This window comes from Silene latifolia, chromosome Y (genome assembly GCF_048544455.1).
Source record: "Silene latifolia isolate original U9 population chromosome Y, ASM4854445v1, whole genome shotgun sequence".
In the NCBI taxonomy this organism is placed as follows: domain Eukaryota; kingdom Viridiplantae; phylum Streptophyta; class Magnoliopsida; order Caryophyllales; family Caryophyllaceae; genus Silene; species Silene latifolia.
This window is the reverse complement of record NC_133538.1, coordinates 127,018,676-127,034,823: the sequence shown is the minus strand read 5'-3', so window position 1 is coordinate 127,034,823 and position 16,148 is coordinate 127,018,676.

The window sequence follows — 16,148 nt, the reverse complement described above, 5'->3', positions numbered from 1 at the left end:
TTCGCCAACCGAACAACGTGTTTTTGTTGCGGCTAGTGCGACATTCTTAGAGAAGGAATTTCTCGAGAATGCAAAGAGTGATAGAACCTTCGAACTGTCGGAGATTCCAGAACCAAACACCGAGCAACCATTGGAGGAACCTGTTCCTTCAATCCCGCTGCGTGAATATTCCCGAGGAACCTAGGAGGTCGGGAAGAGTCTCTATTCCTCCAGGATGATACATTGGTATGGTCGAGGAACATGACATAGATGACATTCTACTCTTAACGAGTAGTGAACCCGCAACCTATAAAGGTGCCATGACTAGTTTCGACTCAAAGCTATGGCTTGAGGCCATGCAATCCGAGATGGACTCCATGTATGAGAACAAAGTGTGGGATCTTGTTGACTTACCTGCTAAGGTTCGTCCCCTTCAATGCAAATGGCTTTACAAGATAAAGCATTCTGCGGAAGGTCAACAAGATATCTACAAAGCACGACTAGTTGCTAAAGGTTTCACCCAAGTGCCAGGTTTGCACTACGATGAGATTTTTGCACCCGTAGTCATGTTGCGTTCCATTCGGATTATCTTAGCGATTGCCGCTTTTCATGACTATGAAATTTGGCAAATGGACGTGAAAACCGCCATCTTAAACGGCTTTTTGGAGGAAGAGTTGTACATGGTACAACCCGAAGGTTTCATCGATCCAGGACATCCTAAGAAAGTATGCAAACTTAAGCGTTCCATTTATGGACTTAAGCAAGCATCAAGGAGTTGGAATCATCGCTTCGACCAAGTGATAAAAGAAAATGGATTTACTCGATCCGTCGAGGAACCATGTCTATATATCAAGTCGAGTGGGAGCAAGATTGTCTTCCTAATATTGTATGTTGACGACATACTCTGATTGGGAATGACATACCTCTCTTAACTTCGGTGAAAGTATGGTTGAAGAACCATTTCCGGATGAAAGATCTGGGTGAGGCACAAAGAATTATGGGCATCCGTATCTATCGAGATAGATCATGTCGGATGTTATCTCTCGGTCGAGTCTTACATAGACAAAGTCCTAGAGATTCAAAGATGACTAACTCCAAGAAGGGGTTCCTTCCTATGGCTCCCGGGGTGCATTTGAGCAAGTCTCAGGCACCAGAGACACCGGAAGAGAAAGAGCGCATGACACGGATTCCTTATGCCTTGGCTATAGGATCAATCATGTATGCCATGATATGCACACGTCCGGACGTGGCATATGCATTGAGTATGACAAGTCGATTCCAACAAAGATCCAGGTGAATCACATCGGTTAGTCATCAAGAACATTCTTAAGTACCTACGGAGGACTAAAGATTGGGCATTGACTTATGGAGGCGATCAAAAGCTATGCGCAACCGGTTCGCAGATGCTAGCTTCCAAACGGATCGAGATGACTCGAAATCTCGATCTGGATTCGTTTTTACTCTTAATGGCGCTGCATCACTGGAAGAGTTCAAACAAACTGTTACAATGATTCTACGACCGAGTCCGAGTACTATGCCGTGTCTGAAGCTACAAAGGAAGCGATATGGATGCGTCAATTCTTACATGGGCTCTCTGTAGTGCCTAGTTCGAATGACCCGATCACCATCTATTGCGACAATAGTGGTGCCATCTTCAAGCTAAGGAGCCAAAGTCTAGCAACAAGTCTAGACATGTACAACGGAAAGCTCATCTAATCCGGGATTACGTGGAGCAAAAGGAAGTAGTGATAGAAAAGATTGCTACAGATGATAACATAGGAGATCCTCTCACTAAAGCATTACGACAAGATAAGCATGAAGGGCATGTTAATTCCATGGGAATTAAACGTGTTCCTAAGTTGTAGTACTCTTTTATGGATCAGATTCATTCTCTCTTGTACTCTATACGACATCATCGTTTTGATATTTTATATATATATTTTGTTTGTCATGTGGATTTGTACGACAAATTTTGAACACCACAAAGTGAACTGAACGAACATTATATCTTTTCAATCCTTAATTGCCCACATGAGCTGATAACTCGGCAATTATTTTGTGACGTTGGTTGATGGTGGGTTCAACGAGCCATAAGTCAACCGGTTGACCGACCAATCACAGAGGCGATTTATACGGATATTTCGTAGGACACACTTGTGACATCGACGTGGAGTCCTAAATGTTTTATAACATTCGTTGCCGTCGTGGATAGGACTTCCATGGTGATCCTAAGAGTCGATTCTTTTGACTATCGACTGTCTCTTAAGACTACGGCGATTTTGGGTGACTTTGGTTTCTTTCTCACGGTCATCCGTAATGAGGGGCCAAGTAGATTTTTTCTTGGTCATTTCATGCTGTGCTTAGATCGGAAGGAGTCGAGTTGAAGGAAATATTCAGCCTTTATCGTGTACTTTTCGATATTTCTCGGGGCCACTCGAGGAGTCAGAATCGAAATGCATGGCCATGCTCGGATACGGATTCGTTTTATCGGTTAAGTTACTCTCTGTCGGAAACCACTCTTGATACGGATCGATTGTAAAAATACGACCTTTGTGGATCCGGATCGCAAATTGTTTTAAATTAAGTGGGAGAAATTTTTAAATGAATATGAGAATCGGTTATCGCACATACACTTGTTCGGACAAGTGGGAGTTTGTTGGAGCTTGTGTCCTCCGGTTAGTGCGGATAACGTCATTGCACATACACTTGTACGGACAAGTGGGAGCTTGTTGGGTTGGTGTCCTTAACGCTTAGTGCAAGGACTTATAAACCTCTAAAAGGATCAAAGGGCATACTTTTGGTATTATTATCGGTTGATCCACGTTTATCAATAACGGTTGGCTTGCTAGATAAGTTTGACGTTATTGTCATACGGATGGCGGTGATCAACTGGTCCCTAAAAGTCACACCTATAGGACACGTTCGAGAGACGTGACCGTATGAAAATACAGTCATGTAGATGCCAAATCTGACTAACCAATTAGTCCGAGTTATTTGACTAGTAATTAGTCAAAATGTGATGTTGAGATATTATATTTAATACGGATTAAATATCATGGGCTAAGGCGAATTAACCGGTTAATTCGTAAAATTAAATATAAGCGATTTATATTTAATTAATGTATATTGAATATTAATTATACAATATTGTCTTTGTCGGACATGTATTAATACTTCAACTAATCCGTGTTATTAGTCGATGTATTAATAACCGATAACCGATGACAGTTTATAATACAAACCCGTCATATACATTTTAGCATATGGCGAACTGGACCTCGAGCTAAAAGTAAGAGGAAGTGGAAGCCCACTTCCCCATGAGGGCTCTCGGTTTTGGCCGAAACACACAAAAGGAGAGCTCCTCTCCTTTTGTGAGCTAGACAATTCATTTTACAGAAAACTAGGGTTTTGGAGACAGTTTCTCTCTGAAACCTAGATCTCACATCTCGAAAACCTCACAACAAGTTCTCTCAATATTGCAAGGCAATCAGAGAACACCATCTAGCACAAGGGCATATCTCGGACAAGTCTTGGGTGCAACAATTAGGAGGGAATCTCGTTTGATTTCTTCTTCTTTACGCTGCATCAAAGGACCCGAGGTTGATTTCTATCTTTATCGTTTCTCTATTGTATTTATGTTTTATGACGATATTCGCATGTTAAATTTACGTTATAGTCCTAAATTTAAAGGGTATTATACGGATATTAACCCACATATTCTTCAAGTGTGTGTATAGCATCAAATGCAGGGATCTGGTAGCCAGGTGGTGCACGGTTAAGCTACCTGGACAGCATTGCATTGACTGGTGGATCAACTGGAGGAATAGAAGCAGGGACAGAAAGAAGGTTATTGCAGTGATCTTAGCAAGTTTGATGACACGAATTTGGTGGAGCAGGAACAAGAGCAGAATGGATATGATGCTTGCTAGGCCTGAGATTCTAGCTGATCAAGTGCACAATGAAGTGAGGATGAGGCTTAGTAGCATTAATTTTGTAAGCAACAATAGGAACTTTAAGCAATGGGTGGAAATGATAAGTAAGAAATAAGGTGATTATGGTGATTACCCTATAAAATGTTGTAAGGGATATGGATAATTAATTATTAATGAGAAGCTTACTTTTTCCAGGAAGAACATAACTTGGTCTGAATTACACATAAATCTTGGTGTTCCTGACACATAAGCATCCTGACAGCAACCGGAAATTGCACCTTCCTAATAACATCTACACATTACTTATGTTGCTCCTGAAAAATTCTCCTATTACGTTCAGACCAGATCTGATGCACTGCTGCTGCAATAGTTACAAGAAACCAGACCTATCTCCAGTTTCTGTATCCTTGATTGCTGCTCCAAATTAGTTCATCAAAAAGTGACATTCCATCTCTATGTAAATCCATCCAATGAAGCAAGTGATTCTAGATCTCCTTTGATATAACACACTAGAAGAATAAATGAGCCTGACTCTCTTCCTCATTTTCACATAGGACACACCTGTTAGCATAAGGAATACCTCGTTGTTTGAGGTTATGAATTGTGGCTAATTGATTCTGAGATGCCATGGAACAGATTAGCTTATGGCTTGGCATAATGATGGGTGACTCAAGAGCTTTAGTCCAGTTGCCTGCTTCAGATGCAGCCCTGAAACTAGCATAAGCTTTGGAAACACTAAACTTAGAACTAGAATAACAGCTATGTAGCAGGAATTGAGCACTCTGAATACTACCAGCAATAACTATGAATTTATCTCTAGTAGAAAGAATGCTCTTCAAACTAAAAGAGAAATGCTCCTTTACTTCAGTGTGCCAAATATCAGAATGCTTAAGAATGTACTTTTCTGTCCATTGAGCTAATTTTTCAAAGCTAGAAGTAGACAATAAGAATACTCATTTGCTGAGCAGAGCATAATTCCAAGCAGAGAGCCCTTTAACATTAAATCGTCATGCTGCAACAGGTGAAGATATTTTCTTCCAACTCTTGAATATCATTCTCCTTTCTCCTGTGGGAATACCCCAGAAGAAATCTTTCCACATTTTGTTAATTTGCTTAGAAACCTGCTGAGGAAGAAGAACACTGGTGCACCAAAAAATTTCAAGCCCAAAAACAATGGATTTAATAAGCTGAATGTTCCTAGCATAAGACAAAGGATAAGTAGACAGATGAGTCACTGCTTGTTGAATCTTTATAATCGGAGGAACAAACATAGTTGTAGTTAGCCTAGAAGTATTCAATGGCAATCTTTGGTACCTGAAAGGAAACCATCCTTCAAAAAACCCAGTAACACTAAGAATAGCCTCTTTAGTTACAAGACTAACTCCCCCAAAATACACACTGGTCTTTTTCGGATTAGCATGAAGCCCTGATGTAACACTCCTTGAGGTTATGAGTTTGAGTTGTCCCACATCGGAAAAATATGAGGATTGTGATATGTTTATAAGGGCTTCCACCCACCACTTAGTAACATGGCCTTGTGCTTTTGGGCTTTAGTGAGGACAAATAACAGGCCCAAAGGTACACATCCCATCTTATTGGGGTTGTGTTACGACGGTGGTGGGTCGGGTTGTTATAAATGGTATCAGAGAAACCCTGCGACCGTGTGGTAAGCCTGTGGTCAGGAGTACCCAAGTCACCCACCTAACAGGGGAGGATTCTGGGCTTGGCTGCGGTAAGCTTTCGGGCACAACGAGGACGTTGTGTTATTTAAGTGGGGGAGTTTGTAACACCCCGTGAGGTTATGAGATTGAGTTGTCCCACATCGGAAAAATATGAGGATTGTGATATGTTTATAAGGGCATTCACCCACCACTTAGTAACAAGGCCTTGTGCTTTTGGGCTTAAGTGAGGACAAATAATAGGCTCAAAGGTACACATCCCATCTTATTGGGGTTGTGTTACGACGGTGGCAGGTCAAGTTGTTATACCTGACACTTGAGCAAAGTCAGCTAGCACCTCAGAGACAGCTGAAACAGAAGGAACATCACCCCTAATGAAGATCATTAGATCATCAGCAAACACCAAGTGGGTGAGATTAAGTCTTTGACACTTGGGGTGATGAGAAACTTACGGTTTGTGGACAAATTTTTCTCCAATACCTTGAGAGAACCTCCATCCCCATGACAAAAAGATAAGGTGACAAGGGGTCACCTTGTCTAATTCCACTGGCCCCTTGGAAATAGCCAGTAATTTCTCCATTAATTTTTAAAGAGTATCCTGGATTGGTTATGCACCCCAGAACCCAATCACTAAACTTCGGAGGAAAACCAAACAGCTTGAAAAAATTAGCAATAAAAGCCCACTATAAAGAATCTAAAGCTTTTCTTATGTCCACCTTAATAAGACATCTTGGAGAGATATTCTTTCTACCATAACCTTTAACCAGAGCTTGAGAAAACATTATATTCTCAAAAATACTTCTACCAGATATAAAGGTTGCTTGTTCTTCACGAATAATAGATGGCAACAGTTTCTGAAGTCTGTTGGCTAAAATTTTGCAAATTACTTTGGAAAAAATGGTGAAACGGGAAATGGGTCTAAAATCCACAACAGAGCTAGGAATAGGTTTCTTAGGAATGAGAGAATTAACAGTTGAGTTTGCTTGTTTGGTCATATAACTGGTTTGGAAAAAATTGTAAATAGCTTTACTAAAGTCCATACCAATTACTGCCTAGGAAGATTTAGAAAACCCACTAGAAAACCCATCAATCCCTGGGCTACTATTAGCATCCATGCTAAAAACAACATCCTTTATTTCTTTGAGAGTAAGGTCAGATTTCAAAGCTATACTATCAAAAGAAGATATAGTTTGACTAGATAGAAGAAATTCATCATCAAGATGTCTGACCTGTCTACTTTGACCAAGTAGGCACTTATAATAATCTTGGAAAGCCTCATTGATCTTATTAGAACCAAAAAAAATTATCACCATTAGCATTCTGAATGACACCAAGCTTTTGTTGATGTCTTCTTTCAGAGAGCTTTGAAAAATAATACATAGAACTGTAGCCAGCTTATTGGATATGCTTTAGCTTAGCTCTCTAATGTAAGAAAGTCAGTTCAGCAGATTTCAAGAGAGAATACTCCTTTATTTTTTTTTCCTTTTCTCATAAATTAGAGCAGCACTAAATGGATCATGTTGAAGCCTGGCTTGACAATCAGTCAAAATGTTCTTAGCAGCTTTAACTTTAACAGAGAGGTTAGAAAATTCCTTTTTACGTAGAGCAGTAAGAGCTTTCTTTACCGATTTCAATTTTTCATAAAAAAACAAAGTTGGAGTGCTTTTTTTTATCAGTAGTCCAAGCATCAACAACTATGCTAATATAGTCTGGATGGTCAATCCAGCAATTCAAGACGCTAAATCTTTTTCTAATCTTTCTATCATCAAAAGCATGAACAATAATCGGAGAATGGTCTGAAATACCAGGTTCCAAGAAGTGAGCAAAGGAATTAGGCATCTTAGCAATCCACCTTGATTTTGTAGAGTCCTATCTAATTTAGACTAGACCCTAGAGAGTGGCTCCTGTTTATTTGTCCAAGTGAGGTCACATCCAACACAAGCAAGATCATCCAACAAGCAAGAGGAGAGGCAAGAATTGAAAGCCAGCATCTCATGAAGTAGAGGGGGAGTGAAGCTAAGTTTCTTAGCAGGCTCCCTAACAACATTAAAATCCCCTACCACCAACCATGGATCAGAAGTAGAAGAGTTTCTCAAACCATTCCATAAATGTTCCCTCTCAGTGGCATTATTACTACCATAAACCACAGTCAAATGAAAATCCAAATTAGACTCTAAATGATTTAGCTGGAAATTGATATATTGTGCAGCCAAGGTCTTTTAAGAAATAACAATGGCTTTAGGATTTAGAAGGACCCAAATTCTACCATTGTAGTGCTCACTATAATTACCCACCACAATCCAATCTCTAAAATTTTTCCTAATGATTTTAGAAGCATGTCTGCTTTTAACCCTAGTTTCCAGAATGGCAAAAATGTCAATCTAATTATTCCACAAAAATTCTTTAACCTCACTATGTTTTATGGAAAAGTTAAACCCTCTAACATTCCATGATGCAATATTTATTGAGAGATAGGAGGAGGAGCACCCATTGCACTAACAATCTGCTGACTAACACCTGAACATTCTAAGTGCATTTCAGAACTTATATCAAGAGGGATAGATATCTCAGAAGGAGATCTCTGGCCTAGTGTGACACACTCTGAGCCTACATTCTCCAACTAAACATCCATTCCATCCTGAATTAGAACCAAGGTACCACCTAGTTTAGAGTTAACACCCACATTAGTAATCACATCCTCAGCTGGAACTTCACGAGGTTCCAGCACTTGGAACTAATAATCCAGTTGAACCACATAGGACACTTCAGGAGTAAGGAACAAAAAATTCTGTTAACAGAAGATCCTTTACCTTTAGGGGAGGAGCCAATCTTATTAGCAAATGTCCCCTTATCCTATGCCTTAATAGGGGAGAAGAAGGGGAAGAAGAAACTAAACTGTAAGAGGAAGGAGGAGTAGAATCAATAGAGGAACCAGGATGCATAGAAGAGGAGCTTTGGCCATTAGACACCTCGTTTCTTTACCACCCGCCAACCAACCAGTGATGATTAAGCCGCATGTTTGATCACGCGGAGCGATTTATTACGTTTCGTTAGTTCGTCGATGCGTGATAGCTCAAACAGTCGAGCCAACCTCATGGTTGTCATCTACGCGCCGATATGGTCGTTTTGACAGTAATTAGAGTACATTTGGAGTCCGGGTAAAAAACCGCTTTCATTTTCTAAAACCGTCTTAAAACCGAGTCGAAATATTCTAGATTTTTCTGGAGTATTATTCCTAAATTTTATCTTTTATCACGGAAATATCTTCCTTGCGGAATAAGGAAGCTTACATCTTCCCTAATTCCAATTAAAAACCGCCGAAATCTTTCTTGCTGAGGAGGAAACCACCCAAGAGAAAACGCAGCAGAAGCTGCGCCTCTTTGAAAGGTCACAGTTCCTGTTGCGCCTCTTCCTGGGCTGGTTTTTTCCCAGTTCCCTGATTTCTTCTGGATTTCTTTCCTAATCCTACTTTTTCCTAAATCCCTTCACGTGATTAGTATAAATAGAGGCCTCCGCCTCACATATTTCTCATGCGAGTGTCTGCCCTTCTCTTCTCCCTTTGCATTCTAAGACCGTGCTCTTGCTTTTCGACGCCTACGTCCTTGCTCTACGCGACCACGTAAGCCCAGATCATTCTGAGTACCACTCACATTTGCATAAACCGACCAATTTGACGAACTCCACTCAATCAATCTAATCAATTTGTTTTAAATACTTTTTTAAGGGCACTTTCTCTCATACATCGAGTCGAGCATGTTGGAGTATGTGTCCTCAACAATAGTGCGATCACATGTTTAAATCTTATATTAAGAATGCATGATGATTCATTTATATAACCAACTGATCAACATTAATCGGTAATGATTAGCTACCTAGAGTTTAATATTACTGTCGTTTGACGGTGGTGATCAGTTGATCCCTTAAGGTCACACCTATAGGACAATTCTCCTAATAGATAAGTTGATTAATTGTATATCGATACAAGTTGATCAATTTCTTAAAATTGAACAATTGTTTTGTTAGTGAGAATATTTATATCTTATTGTAATTTGATTAAATAAGATTTATTTTAGTAATTAAAAGATTTCATTACCAAAATTGATTATTGTTTATGAAACAATTAAGATAAGAATTAATAGTTAAATATATTTACAAAATGTTGTGATTTATATTAACATGTCCCATTTTATACCACGTAATTGTGAATTACTAGACAATTTGTTATATGTAATTTGATTAATGTATATAATGATATTTATTTGATAAATATGCATTAAATTAATTAATAACATATTACATACTACATGTGACATATTGTGTGACAAATGACAAATTGACAAAATAAAATGGAAGTCCATTTTATAGAGGAGCACCGGTTTTTGTAGAGGAAATGGGTTTATTTTTGTTTGTTAATATTGTAGGGCAAACATGATAATCACTCTATACTATAGCCTTACACACCTAGTTTTTGAGAAGAGAAAAAGTAAAAAAAGAGTGAAGGCCATGCATTGGCCTTTCACCCCCTTTTCAACTGGCTCCTGCTCCCTTCTCTAATAGAGAATTGTTCTCTATAATTTTTCATTCTTGAACATATTCATTTTTCTACCTTCTCACTTATATCTCTCTAAAATTAGTTTTAAAAACCTTAAAAATTGTTGATCTAAAATTCTAATTTCAATATATAAGATTACTAGTGTAGTAATAAAGATATTATTCGAATTATTTTAAGAGTACTAGTATATTAATCTAGTTAGTTAATATATTAGTTTAAGGGTTTTGTTTTGGGTGCAACAAGAGGAGGATCTCTATATTTGGGATTTAGGAGGATCATCCATAATACTTGAGCTCAAGAACAAATAAGGAAGGTGTCCTTATTTGTGCCCAAATTATCGAACCAAAAAATGTAAGGAACATTTATTTTCTTTTTATCTCTTAATTAGTTATGCATGCACTAGATCTTAATGAACTTAAGTTAATATGTTAATTAGTTCACTATTATAAGAGTCTAACAATAGGTATATAAACCTAACAATTGGTATCAGAGCATAGGATGTTGCATGCATAATCGATTTATAATTTTTTCGAGTTATTAATAACTTGATTAAAACTAAAAATTTGTGATTTATTATATCAAGCCACGAAATATTGATGTATGTTGTATATTCCGGTCCTAAAATGTATTTAGGTCATATTTATGATTTATGGTATTTTATTGCTCATTTTAATGATTTTTAGTTATTTTATTACATTTTTATGACTAAAATGGTATTTAAAATGCTAAAAATAGTTAAACTTAGTTTATGACCTTGAAATTTTTATATGACCTCACATGCATATTTTACTTATTGTATGTAAAATTTCGTATAAATTTGATTTATTTGCATGATTTATGATTTTTATGAGATAAAAATGGATTAAAAGGAGGTAAAATGGTTAAAAATAGTTAAACTTCGAAATAGGCCATGAAATTTTAATATGTTGTCACATGCACATTTTACTCACTGTGTGTAAAATTTTTGATGAACTTGATTCATTGAGCATGATTTATGAATTTTTAGTGTAAAAATGACATAAATAGTGACTATTTTAGCATAAATAGCTAAATCAAATTACATGGCATGAGAAAATTATTTTAGGTTGCATTTATATCCCACTTATCAGATATAAAGTTGTAAAATTGATTAGATTAATTTTTGTATGCTTTAGATGTTTTATTTGATAAAACCGATAAATTGCAACTACATTTTTCTCGAAATAAATTCGAAAATTTTTACCATGATTTTTGACATTATGAGTGTTATGGATATATTACAGTATGTTCAAAAATTAAAATTCAAATTTTGAAATTATTGTAATTAAATTTGGATTTATTTCATAATGAGTTATGATTTTAAGGTAAAAAATGAGTATAAAATTATATCAAGTTCAATTACTGTCAAAAATTGAGTAATGACTAATTTTTGAGTCCTAAGAGTGTTAGGATAATTAACTTGGACTAAAATTAGATTTTAGTATTATTTAGCGATTTTTTTTTTTTGCAAAAGATTATCATTTCATTTCAATGAAGAAAAGAAATTACAAGTAATTTTTGCAAGGATATCACACTAGAGAATAGCCTAAGCCAAAACTTAAGCATAGCCATGCTCTAACAAGTGAGCAAAAACAAGAAACAGACTAAGCACTAAGTTGCGAAACAAAATTAGAAAATCTAGGACTCATATACAAACGGACGGCAACAGTATACTTAATCTTGTTAACCACTGCTTGAACTGTGCTTTCATGATCCAAGAAGATACGCCTGTTTCTCTCAATCCAAATGCCATAAGTAGCAGCAGCTAAAGTAGTTCGAAACCAAGCTGCTGCCCATCCATGTTGGGAACCATAACTCCAATGCATGAGATCAAGTAAGTCTAAATTATGAAGAGTTAAATGCTGCCACTGAATCAAATCTGACCAGTCCTCTTGCTGAGGAACATCAAGCAAAAACTCATAAATTTTGCGGATAATGAGCTTACCACCCGCAACCCAAGAGTTTAACATGGCCTCAGTTTGCTTGGGAGAACCGTTTTGAGGAGGAAAATACTCCTTGCAGCCAAAATGCCTTTAAAGCTAGAAGAGAACTGATCTTTAGAAGGGAGGGACCAAATGGTATCGATTTTCAACATATTTCTTGTGCCATTTAACCCAAAGACTATTGGAACTATTAGAGAACTTCCAAATCCAGTTGATCAATAAAGCTATATTCCAAATTTGCACATTCTTGATATTAAAACCACCTTTATGCCAAGGAGCACAAATAGTATGCCAACTTTTAAACCGCATTTTTCTGTCCCCTTCCTTAATGCCCCAGAAAATTCCTACTCAAGTGATTGATCTGATGTAAGACTTTCTTGGGCAAAAGAACACTAGAACACCAATAATTCTCAATGCCAAAGATAACAAAGATCCAAAAGTTGAGCCTTTCCAAAGATAAGTTAGAGACTTTGTCGACCAATGCTTGCAACTTGTCTCGAATCTTAAGAAGCAAAGAGTCATACATACTCACAGAGTACCTAGAGGTGCCAAGGGGCAACCCCAGGATAACGAAAAGGAAAACTTCCTTCAGAAAAACCAGTAGAAATCAAAATAGCATCTCTAACTTCCTGAACAACTCCACCAAAATAGATTTGAGTTTTGTCCACATTAGCATGGAGCCCAGAAATAGAGGCAAAGGAAGCTAAGGCTTGCTGAACAGCCAACACAGATGGCACATCCCCACGAACAAACACCATTAAATCATCAAAAAATAAGATGGGTCAAACCCAGTGACTACACTGGGATGGTAAGATACCAAAGGTTGAAGACAAAGAGTTCTAAGAGATCTAGATAAGATCTCCATACTCACCACAAAAAGGTAAGGGGAAAGAGGATCCCCTTGCCTAAGGCCACCCTTACCAGGAAAAAAGCCAAAAAGACCTCCATTAATTTTCAAAGAGAACCAGGTCCCTGTGATACAACCAAGGATCCAGCTAATGAACTGCTTGGGAAACCCAAACTCCTGTAACATATGAGCAACAAAACTCCATTGCAAAGAATCAAAGGCTTTCTTTATATCCACTTTGATAAGACACCTAGGAGAAATAGTTCTCTTATTATACCCTTTCACCAAAGCTTGAGAAAGAAGGATATTCTCATGAATACTCCGTCCTTTAACAAAAGCAGCCTGTTCTTCTCCAACAATAGAAGGAATCACTTTTTGGAGCCTATTAGCTAGAACTTTGCTAACAGCTTTATAAAAAACTGTGCAACAAGAAATAGGTCTAAAATCCATAACAGTACGAGGGACATCTTTTTTAGAAATAAGAGAGAGAATAGTAGAGTTTGCCTGTTTAGACATTTTGCCAGTCTTGAAAAAACTTTGAACAAATTTACAAAAATCTCCTCCAACTACACTCCAAGCGGACTTAAAGAAACCAAATTTAAAATCCATCAACACCAGGACTCGCTATTAGAATCCATACTAAAAACAAGACTTTTTATTTCATGAGGAGAAACAACCTGAGTTAATCCAAGAGAATCATCCTCGAAATTTTAGGCCCATTAGGAATGGGAACAAGATGGGAAGTTATCAACACATTTAGCCTCACCTAACAGATTCTGATAGTAGTTTTGGAATGCGGTCCCACATTGTCTTGACCTGCTGCAGAACCCCATACGATCACAAATGGCACCAAGAACTTGGTGATGCTGCCTTTCAGAAATCTTATCAAAAAAATATTTAGAGCTACTGTCAGAAAGTTGAATATTTTTAAGCTTGGCTCTTTGCTGAAGGATATTTAATTCAGCTTTCTTAAACTTGGTAAATTCCTGCATCCATTTCTTTTCCTCATGAATCAAAACAGCAGAGAAAGGATCAAGTTGGAGCTTCTGCTGACAACTAAGGAGCTGAACTTTTGCTTCCTGAACTCTGAAGGAGATATTGCTATAATCCTTACTATGCAGTTTGGTAAGGGCATGCTTAATGAGACTTAAGCTTAGCAAACAAGCAATACATGGACTGCCAAAGTAGGAGAGATCCAAGCCTTCTGAACAGTGGACAAAAAATCAGGATGCTCCACCCAACTATTTAGAAAACTAAATTTCTTTAAAATTTTCCTATCTTCTGTAATAGAGACCAAAACGGGAGAGTGATCAGAAACCCCTGCCTCATGGAAGACAGCATGAGAACCAGGGAAAGAAGAAATCCAGGAAGGATTGACAAGCACCCTATCAAGTTTAGACCAAACCCTAGAGTCGGGGTCATGCTTGTTAGTCCAAGTCATATCACACCTAACTACTAATATCATCCAAGTGACAGATTAGACACACAAGAGTTAAAGTCTAACATCTCAGAAGGAGGGAGGATTAGGGCTAAGCTTCTCCTCAGGATATCTAACAACATTAAAATCACCCAACACAATCCAGGGATTAGGAGTGGCCACTGATCTAAGAGAGTCCCATAAAGCTTCTCTCTGAACAGCATCATTACTAGCATACACAACACTAAGGTTTATATCAGTGTTAGTTTCAAAATGATGAACCAAACCACTAATAACTTGAGCCTCCATCTGAGTAACACTAATAGAGACTGTACAAGGATTAAAAAGTAACCAAATTCTCCCATTATAGTGCTTATCATAGTTGCAAACACTGTGCCAATTCCCAAAATAGTTCTTGAGAATATTCTGGGCTTTATGTTGCTTTACCCTGGTTTCCAACAAAGCTATCACATCCACCTTAGTCTCACGAATATAGGACCTAACTTCACTATTCTTGACAGGGTTATTAAAGCCCCTAACATTCCAAGCAGCCACTTTCATTAAAGTTTATCAGGGGGAACCACCACTTTTGGAGAAACCACTAGGGAAGACTCTGGACATGCTGAGTGCTTTACAGCACTAATGCCAGCAGGGTGAGGAGGAAGGTCTAGAGATCTCTGGCCAACTGAGCCTACATTCTCTAAATCACCCCCTACCTGTGCTGGATTAGCCACTGAGGTACCACCTAGTCCAACATCCATAACAACCAAATTATCCTCAACCAATGAGTCCTGATCATCAAGAAGGGAAAACTGATTGGGAGAGGAAGGGATAGAGTTAGTGTCCAATTCTTCAACAAGAGGAGAGGAGATCGTTTTTGGGACAACCACTTTACCGAGCATGCTTTGAGTGCTTTACAGACCCCCCTTTTGACATCTTTCCTCTAGAGGGAGAGGATCTCGACCTTCTTTGTAAGCCCGAGTCAACATTCCTCTCCTTAGAGGGAGAGACTGTCGATGGGACATCCGAGGTACCACCTAGCTCCCGGTTATTAACACACCCCCCGATCGGAAGAGACAGACCCATAAGGAATACTAGATACAGTCTCAACTATTGGAGTATCCTTAGTACCCTTAGCTAACAGAGCCTTAGCTTTTTCCCATTTACAAGAATCCAAGGTATGACCCAATTTACCACACCCTTTACAAAAGTAAGGGTACCATTCATAGACAACCTTCCGATCAACTCCGCCCCAAGTAAGGAATGTTAAGTGTTACAGTATCAAAAAGAGGCTTAGAGACATCAATTTCAATCAAAACTCGGGCAAATGAGAGCTTAGCTTTAGTAGTAGTGGCAGGATCTGCAAACAAAGGTCTACCCAATTTACTGGCAATCTTACTAAGCACAACATCTGACCAAAGAAATGGGTCAAGACCCGGAAATAAGACCCAAACTGGAACTTTGGAGACAGTCTCCATTTCACAAGAGAACATTTGAGACCAATGCTTAAGAATAAGAGAATTACTCCCAATTTTCCAAGGGCCATTCTTGAGAACAACATTCATTTCCTCAGAATTAGAGAAACGAAAGGAAAACCATCCCTTTCTAAAGTATTGAACTACTGGTTTAGCGAATTTCCCCAATATTTCAAAACAAATCCTTGGACCACAAAGAAGAGAAGGTTTAGATCCCACAATATGTCCCATTAAAGTGTTTTCCCATAATTTCAATTCATCCGCAAAATCACTTTCCTCTAAATCAACAAAGGTCGAAATCCTTTA